The sequence below is a fragment of the Hoplias malabaricus genome, chromosome 1 (assembly GCF_029633855.1).
Source record: "Hoplias malabaricus isolate fHopMal1 chromosome 1, fHopMal1.hap1, whole genome shotgun sequence".
NCBI lineage: Eukaryota > Metazoa > Chordata > Actinopteri > Characiformes > Erythrinidae > Hoplias > Hoplias malabaricus.
Window position 1 is genome coordinate 18,033,381 of NC_089800.1, and position 10,295 is coordinate 18,043,675.

General features: G+C 37.9%; 1 protein-coding gene across 3 annotated transcripts in view; it reads left to right on the plus strand.

Moving 5' to 3' along the window:
* The window catches only part of zfhx4 (zinc finger homeobox 4), an 83,402-nt gene extending 81,694 nt beyond the window's left edge, over positions 1 to 1,708 (plus strand). For all 3 annotated transcript variants that reach the window (XM_066662575.1, XM_066662618.1, XM_066662584.1), the window contains one exon: positions 1 to 1,708. This exon is cut by the window's left edge and continues 2,733 nt beyond it. The gene's annotated coding sequence lies outside the window, so the exon portion shown is untranslated.
* Positions 1,709 to 10,295: the final 8,587 nt, after the last annotated feature.

Genomic DNA, 10,295 nt, shown 5'->3' on the forward strand with positions numbered 1-10,295 from the left:
GTAGGACTGAATACAGTGTTACCCCTATACACTGCCATTTAGTGCATAGGTTACGTTACTTCCATTGTACTCTGGGCACTTCTGTTGTTCTGTCATACGACTGACCATTTTCATTTTCTATCATATTTTAGTCATATATGCATTACGAAGTATTATAACAACGTTTTGCTGCTACTGTGTAATGTTATTTTGCTTTGCCCTAAATTCTCAGCTTCCTACCACCATAAAGAATTCAGACTCATGAACTGCTTCGCTTTGCTGTTTTCTTTTTTTCTTACGTTCATTTCTTTTCTTTCCTTTTTTCTCTTTTTTCTGTGGAACTTAAAAGAATGTGAAAGCTGTCAAGGTTTTTTAATTTTTACGAATCACTTTCTTGTTTGGTAAAGTAGGATAATGTGATTCATTCCAAAGTAACAGAAGGCTGTTTGTATGAAAGTAAAAGGCTTGTGAACAAAGAAAGCTAAGCTGTTGTACATATTCGTAGTTGGCTGTGCATGGTACAAATTTATTAATATGAAGAAATGCAAAAATGTATTGCTTTTTGGTATTCCTATTCTGAGATGAACAAGTAGCATGTAATGCAACTGTTTGACAGGTTAAATCAAATCATGCTTAAAAATTGTTTCAAACGATGAAATCAAATAACATTTCATTTTCCTTTTTATTATTGTACAGGTGTTTTCTTTTTGTTAAAGTTCAAACGCAAAACGTCACACTTTTTAATTCTCTTTTATGTGAACTTTTTAATGTTCTTATTTAGATTTTTAGTATTTTAACATTTATTTTAATCCTGAAGACACTTTTTGATTGTGTTTCATAAGAGACATCTTGGCCTCCTAAGGTGCAATCCTGCCTCTGTCCAAAACATAAGCGACTGTCCTGATTCCAAAGGCTTTAGAACATGCTTTAGCCTTTCCCTGAATGTGGAGCAGCATTACGAGACTGAGCTGTCTGCTGGCACCGTGCGCTAAAGGTGTTAAGCCTGGACCAGAATGCTTCCCACACAAAGGACTGGTAAAGCAAATAAAAAAAAAAAAATAAAAAAAAAACTAAGGATGGTCCAACAATATAACTGTACATAAATGTTGCAACTGCACAGCAGCCAAAAAGAAAAAAAAAAAACAACAAAAAAAAAAGGAAAAAAAAAAAACGTTTTTATGGATGGATAGTGTGAAGCATAAGAGGACACCTTCTAAAGGTCGAAATTAGGATTGTTCTTCTGGATATCAAAGGGATCATCACGGCGCAATCATATTCTTCACAATATGTACTCTCTCAACGCCTGGGTAACACAGGAAATGCACCCCGAGGTTTTAATAAAAAAGAAGCCCCTATGGCTAAAACTTTAAATAAACTAAACCAAAAATGTTATTGATGTTTTATATATAGAGAGTAGTCTCATTAGTTTTTGTTACTGTAATGTTTGAGGTCTCAGCTGTACCGTATTACGGTAATAACATGGTTTTGAAACTTTTTTATTTTGTCACAGACCTGTTGTCATAGTTGAAATGACGTTTATTGTAGATGGTATTTGAACAACTTCTTCTGGAAATAGTTCATCAAGTATGTTTGTTGCTCATTGTTGTGATACATTAAAAACTGTATCTGCAAACCATTTCTGGCTGCTATCAGCGTTCTCTCTCTTCGATATCTGCATCGAGTGTTTCTTTTTTACACTCTCAAGCATAAGTACAGCCATAATGGGTTGAGTGGTGTGATCTGATATTGTATTTATCTTTATTGTAATCAGTTATCTCCCACTGTGCTTCTCTGAGATTATCGTGTGAATCATTAATACTTTACACTTAAAGAATTGTTTTTATTGCAAAGAGAGCTCCATTGGTCACTTTGAAAAGCGTTATGCCAAATGTGGAAGCAAAAATATGGAAAATATTGAAGCAAATGTTATAGAAATTAAGTCTCAATTTATGTATACACCACTGGGTGCTATATTCTATATATTTAAACAAATCAGATCCGATTTATCATCTCAGCCAAACACACAAACCGACATACATACACATATATACATATACATATACATATATACATACACATATATACATATACATATATACATACACATACACATACATATACATATACATATATACATACACATATATACATATACATATACATATATACATACACATATATACATACACATACATATACATATACATATATACATATACATATATATAGTGATGTTTTTGTCATATTGTCCACCTCTAGTGCCATGATCCCAAAGATGTTCCCTGAGGGAGACACGATAAAGGTTTGTGCTCAGGATGTTCACTGTGTGGAGTCTCTCTACTCATTAGAAGGTCACACTGTTAAATCCAGGCACAGAACACTTTTAATTTCACATCATATCTTGTATTTGACGTTATATAGTTGTAATCTGGCTTTATCCGGACGCTGTGGATTAACTCTCAAAGTGTCAACTAATCTCAAGTGCCTTTGTGCAGGTGTTTTACTAAGCTCCTTCATGGCTGTCGGAACAAACAATTGAATCTGCGAGATGCTAACTTTGCAGGAGAAAGAAAAAGTAAATCTTAATTTATAATGGCAACAAAAGCAGCAAATGTTAATTCTGTCTTTGAGCATTATTTTAATGAGGAGAAAAGCTGGTGTTTTCAAATTGTCACCAAATGAAAACAACAAAAATGCCAGGGATTTGTCCTGATAGTTACATTGTATTATTATATATTTATTCATAATGTATTGATTAATAATATAAATAATGTATTTATATAATCCTAATAATTACATAATTACAACGTATCTGGTCGCCAGAAGATCACTTGTCCAGAGGCAGAAGTATAAATTGGGGCCTGGGTGAATAGTTCCTGTTATTCCCATTTCCTGTGCACAGTGCTGGGGTCTGGGGTTTTCTGTAACTGGATGGGCTTTGACCTTTGTGAGAACAATAGCTGAAGGCCCATGAGTGTGGCCTCCTCCAAACTCTGCTCCTGTCTCTCTCCAGTTGTTTACTGACATTTTACACCCAGCGTCCCATCCCAGAAGCTCGGCATGGATCCTGAGCAGTGTGTCTTGGCTGATTGTTCTGTTGTTTAGCCTCAGAGTGAGAGAAAGCATGTGAAGTTAATCCCCAGAGCAGCGGCAAGGACAGCTCTGCAGCCACAGGCTGTTTGTCAGAACAGCCAGAGATATTTGGACACCTGTACTGGTAAAAGGAACTCGAAACAGGTCAACAGACAGTCTACAGATAGTCCACTGTGCGCTGCAGAGGCTGCTATGAATACGCAACCTGTCCAAAGGTTTGTATAATTAGTGGATTCATCTACTTCCAGGTGCAGCCATTGTACACACAAGTGATCAACTGTGCACAAACACTGTGTATACTGTCCACAGAAATACTCAAAATGAAATTGTACTCATGCACATGAGTTTAAGATCACCATGCCCCATTGCTTAGCATTTAGCAAACTAACATGAGGTCCCACAAAGACACTGGGCTGTGGAGCAGTGGAACTGCATTCTCTGTTCATAAAAATCTTAACTCCGATCAGTGTGTAAAGACGGGCTTTGGAATATTGCTTTCACAATTAAAGGTGATGTCACACTTCAGTGTTTTAAAGGGTTTTGTTTAAAGTATGTTTTGAGCAATGTTTTTTTCTGCAAATTAAGTAATCAATAAGGCACTCCGCACATGTTCTCAGAGAGAAGAAGATAATTAGCTTGTGTATGTATCGAATGCTCACCATAGTCTAATGATAGAGCTCACAGAGTCAACATAAGGGATACAAGGCCAGGGCTGTGTGTCAGAGGTATGTTAATGTCTATTGATATGTTACTCATATTTTCCGTCAGTGTTTGTTAGGTCTGAGGTAGTAAACTAAATAAAAAGTGATTGCATTGGCAGTTTTTTTTTCTCTTGCCTTTGAAATCCCATGTGTGGAATACTAATTCTTGCATTTAGCTCCTGAACCCAGGCCTTTCATTTAAACAGATCCTGCTCTAATTAAATTCTGCACGTGGGAATGTATCATTCCTGCCTAATCCCTAATTCACTGTCCTAAACATTGTATTATCCAGAGAAAATCCATTAGCTGCCAGCTATGTAAAAGCAGATTTGTCCTCTAAGGCTGCCCTAGCGTGACTCTCCATGCCACCAGCTATAAAACAATGACACCCAGCATCGTTCTGGATGTAACACGTGAAGCGCTGGTGCAGCGGTTATGATCCTTTTCTCAAACTAATTTCAGGACATGATATTATTGATAAACACAATAACAAATGTGTTAAAATCATGTGATCGTTATTGACATAAGAAGCTAAATTGTCATTAATAACTTATATTCATTTGAATAATGTGTAATCAGTGATCAGTCAACCCTGTCTACATTGTAATATCTGGAAAATTGAAAGTTATACCCATATCGAAGCATCCATTCAATTCAAATTATGTTCAGAATTAAGTGTTTCCACCTATTGCCATCAATGCAGACTGCATTCTTTTCAGGAGACTTTTTAACTGAAGGAAAGCTCTCCTAAGTCTTACTTGCCCACTCTTAGTAGTCGCTTGCATTTGTCTCACTCAAAATGTATTTATTCATTATTTGTAACCATTTTATACCATTCAGGGTCACTGTAGGTCCATAGCCAACACAGAACCACTGGGCACCAGTCCATCACAGGACACCACACACTCACACCTGTGGAGAATTTCACACATTCACCCAGTCATTAATACACTTAAACTAGTGCTGGGCGATATGAGCGCAGATCAACATCACGATTAATTTTACAATTTACCCCACTGACGATTAATGAACGATTATTTTGTGTTTGTATTTTTGACTCACAGTTCAGTGACGAGGCTTGTACTGTAAATATGCTCCAGTATTAAAGCCGGGATATTTTTTCGAATGTTGCCAGGAGCTTGTCCCTCTCTTGTTTTTTGAGCAATGTTTACATTTGGTGTGTGATTGTGCTTTGGTAACTGTTTTTTTTCTCAGCGTTTACGTCTGACTTCTTTTTGTTCAGTCGTCTTAGTTATAGTCAAAACACAGCACGTACAAACCACAGACGCTTGATGTTTATCTTTGGTACAAGCTGCTCGAGTCGCTTGCTCGGCCTCTGCTTTAGGAGGCTTCCATGTGGCAGATAGAGGCAGAATCACGTGACTACAGCTTGGTAGCGAGGTTTTAAAGGGACAGTACATGAACACACAGTGGGGACAGAACAGAACAAAAATTATTGATATAATCGATACAGACAAGATTATGTTCATTAGAAGTTCTGAATGTTGATTACTTTTCAATGAATTGTCCAGCCCTAACTTAAAGGAACATTTGGTGAACCCACATCCTCTTGATCCTGGAGCTGTATATTGCAGTGACACTAAATGTGAATATTGCAGTACAGTGCAGAATATGACATCGCCGCCTCTATCATGCTAAATGCTTAAGAATCTTAGTGAGCCCTCCACTGCTGCAGTGTGTTTAAAAAACAAAACCTGAAAACATTTTCTTCACACGTGCATTGACCTCATTTTAATCTCTTCTCCCTGCCTTTCCAAACCACTTTGTGTTTGCTCCAGTCTCACTACCAATCATACGAGCTATTTTGGATTCTTGTGTTTGATTCATAAACTTGCCCTGTTCCAAACACCTGGGCTTCATTTACCACAATCCACCTGAGCACAAAATAACTGTCCTTTATTTATGACCATGTCTATTTAGAAATTGTTTTATTTATAGGATGATTGTGGACGTGGATCCGCAGAAAATATTTGGAGCCACTTATGCAACAATATGAGCATGTGGTTATTAGTCAGAGTAATTAAGGCTCTTTGATAAGTAATTAATAATTCCCCAGTTAAGAATTCAGTGAGATGTAGTTAATTAACGACATTATTTAATGCATATTACCTTATGTATAGTCTGAGAGAATACTTTATTTATTTCATTCCAAATCGTCTTGAGAAATATTATATATATTTATATACACGTACATACACCATTCACACCTGTGCAACACTAACCTGCTCTGAGCTGGTGCACTGACCAGAACAAGGATGGCTAACAAAGTATGCAGAGCCAGAGATGGACTACAGTTTGTAATTGTAGAGCAACAAAGTGCTCCTGTCTGGTCAGTGAAGCTGTGAAGCTGAGAGAATGGAAAGCGAGTGAAGAAACAAGGTTGTAGATAATGTTATATCTGATCAGTGTGTATATACTTTCTCTGTTTGTGTAATGTGTATACACACACACACACAGACACACACGCACACCTGATACCTGAGGAATTATTGCATTCTGTGAGCGAGACACCCTCATAATATTGCCAATATCCACTGTAGGCTACATAGTCAACAAGCACAAGTATCTGAGGAATGAAAGCGGGGGGAAAATCAAAATAAGCCGCAGTGCTACACCACCGAAACAAATGCAGAGGGAAAGAAACGGATGCGTTTCTCCCCACTGGGACTCGGCAGTCAGATTGTTCTGTTGTGTTTTCCAATATGTTCAGAAAACCGCACATCCCAAATGGCTCAGGATGAAGGTTGGAAGATACTATTGTTTCAGGCAGATAGAACCGGTTCTGTGATGCCATCGCTCTCGCACAAACCTCTCATTTCCATCCTCCAACCTTACACACGCTTCTGAGCTGATGTTCAGTGCATTTTAACCGAGGCTCTGCGATAAAGGCACACAGCCAACCTCTCTGCACCTGTACCATCAGCTGCTTCAGTGCTTTGTTTTGTAGAATGTATTACAATGATTTATACTTATAGCTGTGTATTTTTAGCATATGTGCGGTACCCATGGCAGAAGACATCTCAATATTATGGGTCTGAAAGGATGTGTCACTGTCAAAAAGGCAGGAGCCCAGATTTATATGTCACAGAATATATGGAGCAGAAACTTGCATGAGGGCTGTGTGTATCTCCTAATGATGACTAAACACAGAGGTTGGGGTGGCACATGCCTTTTTTTCAGGCTGAAATACAGTTGGTTTTACAAAAACATCTCCACGTGAGACAAGTTTGAATTGCACTGAATTCTCTCTGAGGACAGAGACTCATGTGAGGATCCAGTGACCCTCCAGTATTTCACTGCAGATGAGCTTTATGGAGAATTGTGCTTAAAAGGCTGTGCATGATATCGTGACGTGAGTGAAAAAGACTGAAAAAGGGCAGAGCAGCAAATCACTACTCCTGAAAATAGATTTGCTTGGAATATTCTTTGCTACAAAAATGCACATAGGACAAAAGCTCAAAGCTCAGTGACGCTGAGTGAAATTCCATGATGATGAGCGAACCCAGCTTAGCTACAACACTCAGAAATAAAAAGAATACTGCAAATCAGATCAGAGAATTGGTAATTAATCAGCGAACAAGACAGAGAGTGTGTTATCACAAATTACACTACATTCCCTTGATGTTATTCACAATGAAACACAATATAAAATGTTCAGTTTTTTTTAACTCTTTTGCAAAATGGAACATTTTTAAAAAGAAAAAACAAAATCTGATCCAATGACTGTGTTCAAATATTACCTTACAGTCATTTTCTGTCTTGGCATGTGCTAGAATATAAATATTGTAGCAATATTGTAGTCATTGAAGAAGGTGAGAACAACAAAGCCCTCTTATGCTGAATGCACTTTTAATTAGAACAGACACAGTTTTCACAAGGGCTAATGGACAGCCTCCAGCCCTGCACTTGAACAAGACACCAAGCACAGGGACGGTAACAAATCAGAGAAAGACCTACAAGGACAGTGGATTACCAACAGCAGCCAAAACTGCTGTCCTCATACACAACAAAATACGGCCAAATACACACAAATAAAGAAAAAAAATTGATCAACAACACAACAGCGTCTGTCTATAGTTTAATCAGCGTGGTAGCAGTTCTCTGTTGTTCCACATGTACTTTGTCAAACTAGCAGCTATTGCATAGAAAAAAAATGCTTTGTGTGGACGGTGTAGGGGCAGGTGGAAGGGGACAGCTCTAAATAACAATGCACTTTGAGGAAGCAGCGTGTGTATGTGCAGTGCACTTGACACCATCCAGCCATGTGTTTGACACCACTGTTTTGCATTTGCTTTGCTTCTTCAATTCTTTACAGAAGCCAAGTCTTAAATCTTGCATTTTATTTACTCCGAAAGCGTACTCCTCTGGGACGGCCGTGCGTTCGGCCTGGCCTCTCGACAACGCACTATTTATATTTAATTGTTTCTTACTCTGGAAAACAATGCCATGGCAACAGCAGTAAACATGTCAGTTTTTATAAAGCTGCTTTACATTGCAAGAGCGTTCCAGCAGAGGCATGAATTTTTACAAGTTTTTGACCACTGGGGAAATAGAGGAGTGAATAAGGTAAAGGTGGACATGGATTCTGAACTCAACCTGCAACCTGCTGTCCATTTAAACTCCAAACAATTTATGTCTGATTATGGGTGCATACACATTAAAAACATATGAGAGATATTATTATTAATTATGGTTATTTACACATGAATAACATAAATGCAATACTATAAATAATATATTTTTAAAAATAAAAATATATATACTTATGAATATATATTATATTCTACATATTTATAAATGGTGGAGAGCATATTACTACTTGTACATACTTGTAAATACATTGGGGTCATGTTCTTTCATGGAGACACATACACGTAAATATAAAATGAGACAACTATCACATAAAACCTTGTACATTTTTTAAAAACGTATTGCTTATTGTTAATCGTACATAGAAATAATGCATTAATCTATTATTGTTTTTAGATTTTCATGTGTTTTCTGTTTTGTTTACTCAGCCATGTGTTCCTCTTCCCTCATGTGACCCTCTCATTGCCTCATTTGTGTCATGTGACTTGTGATCACAGGTGTCTCTTGTTTCTGCCTGTTTAAAAGCTTTTTTTTTTTTTTTTGGGTAGTGTTTGTGTAGTTCTAACGTTTCTAGCATTCTCCTATATTTTTTCTCTGTCTTGTCTCTCTCATTCATTGTTATATTGTTATTCTCATGTTTATGGTCCTTATCTGTTTCTAGCTTGTCGCTGTAGTCTCTTCTCAGTGTTTGTCTTAGTTTATTTTGCGGTTTACTCATTTAGTGTTCCTTGTTTTCATGTTTAGTTTCTGTTTTATGTCTTCGTGTATACCTCCTGTGTGTCTTCCCCAAGTACGCATGTTGGATTCTCATGTTTCGTCTTCCTTTTCTGTTTAATAGTATGCTCAGTGCTGCATGTTCAGTGTTTATTCTGCTAAATAAAACATCTCAGCATATACCTCTGCTTCCAAATGACAAACAATTTCCTGCCAAGAAATTTGGGGGGGGGGGGGGGGGGGGGTTGAACTCTGCTGGTGTTCAGCTGCATCTTCTGCTGGAAACTCCTTAATTCCTCTTTCTCCTTATAGAACCATATATAGCCACTTTTACCTGTGTTGCAATCTTATCAGTGTTTGTGAAAATGAATCTACATTTATGGGCATGTTTTTAATCTATTTTATACTTGTATTGGAGAGGACATAGGAAAAGGCATCTCCCATCCTCCCACAAGTCCCAAACATCCTGGCTTTATGCATATTCAGCATTTGAAATAAATATCAGAGGCCTTGTGCGTGTAGCTTGCCTCATGATGGGGAAAAGTTATTCATTTATTCATTGGAAAGGTGTAGAACAACCTGAGCGGCATTGTCCGCTGAAGGAACAAAGAGCTGGGCCTGGGCTTATCGGAAGGAGCCAAGGCTTTTTTTTTTCTCCCTGATTCCACTCTGAATATTTAGAGGGGGGGGGGGGTGGCGTGGTGTACAGAGCATCACATAAAAGGCCTTCTGATTTCTAAACATGGGACTTTGATTACAGCCTTTTTCCCCACCTTAACCCTTTTACCATTCACACAACTCTCTGAGAGGAGTGAAACAGTGGAATGGCACAGTAGTGTTTGTGGATATCACATTCTGATGAGCCTCTCACTCTCCCAGGACCACTAACAGCCAGCTGGGTCATTTAACCATCTTCAGGGCACTCATAAGGAATTACAAGAAAGGGTTAAAAGTACAGTATTGTGCAAAAGGCCAAGCCAAACGCTTGGTTCTCAGAGTTTTTCAGAGTTGGTCTACCAGCGTTCTGCATTGGGCACTATTCCTTCATCCAGAGTCCTCCTGTCTGTGTTGTGTCTCACATACAGCACTGGGATTAAAAACACATTAGAAATGAAGTCTAATGATATAGACGTTATAGTAACATATTTTGTGAAAAGTCACTAACAATCCTCAAAAGTCATAGGTTTACTGCACATC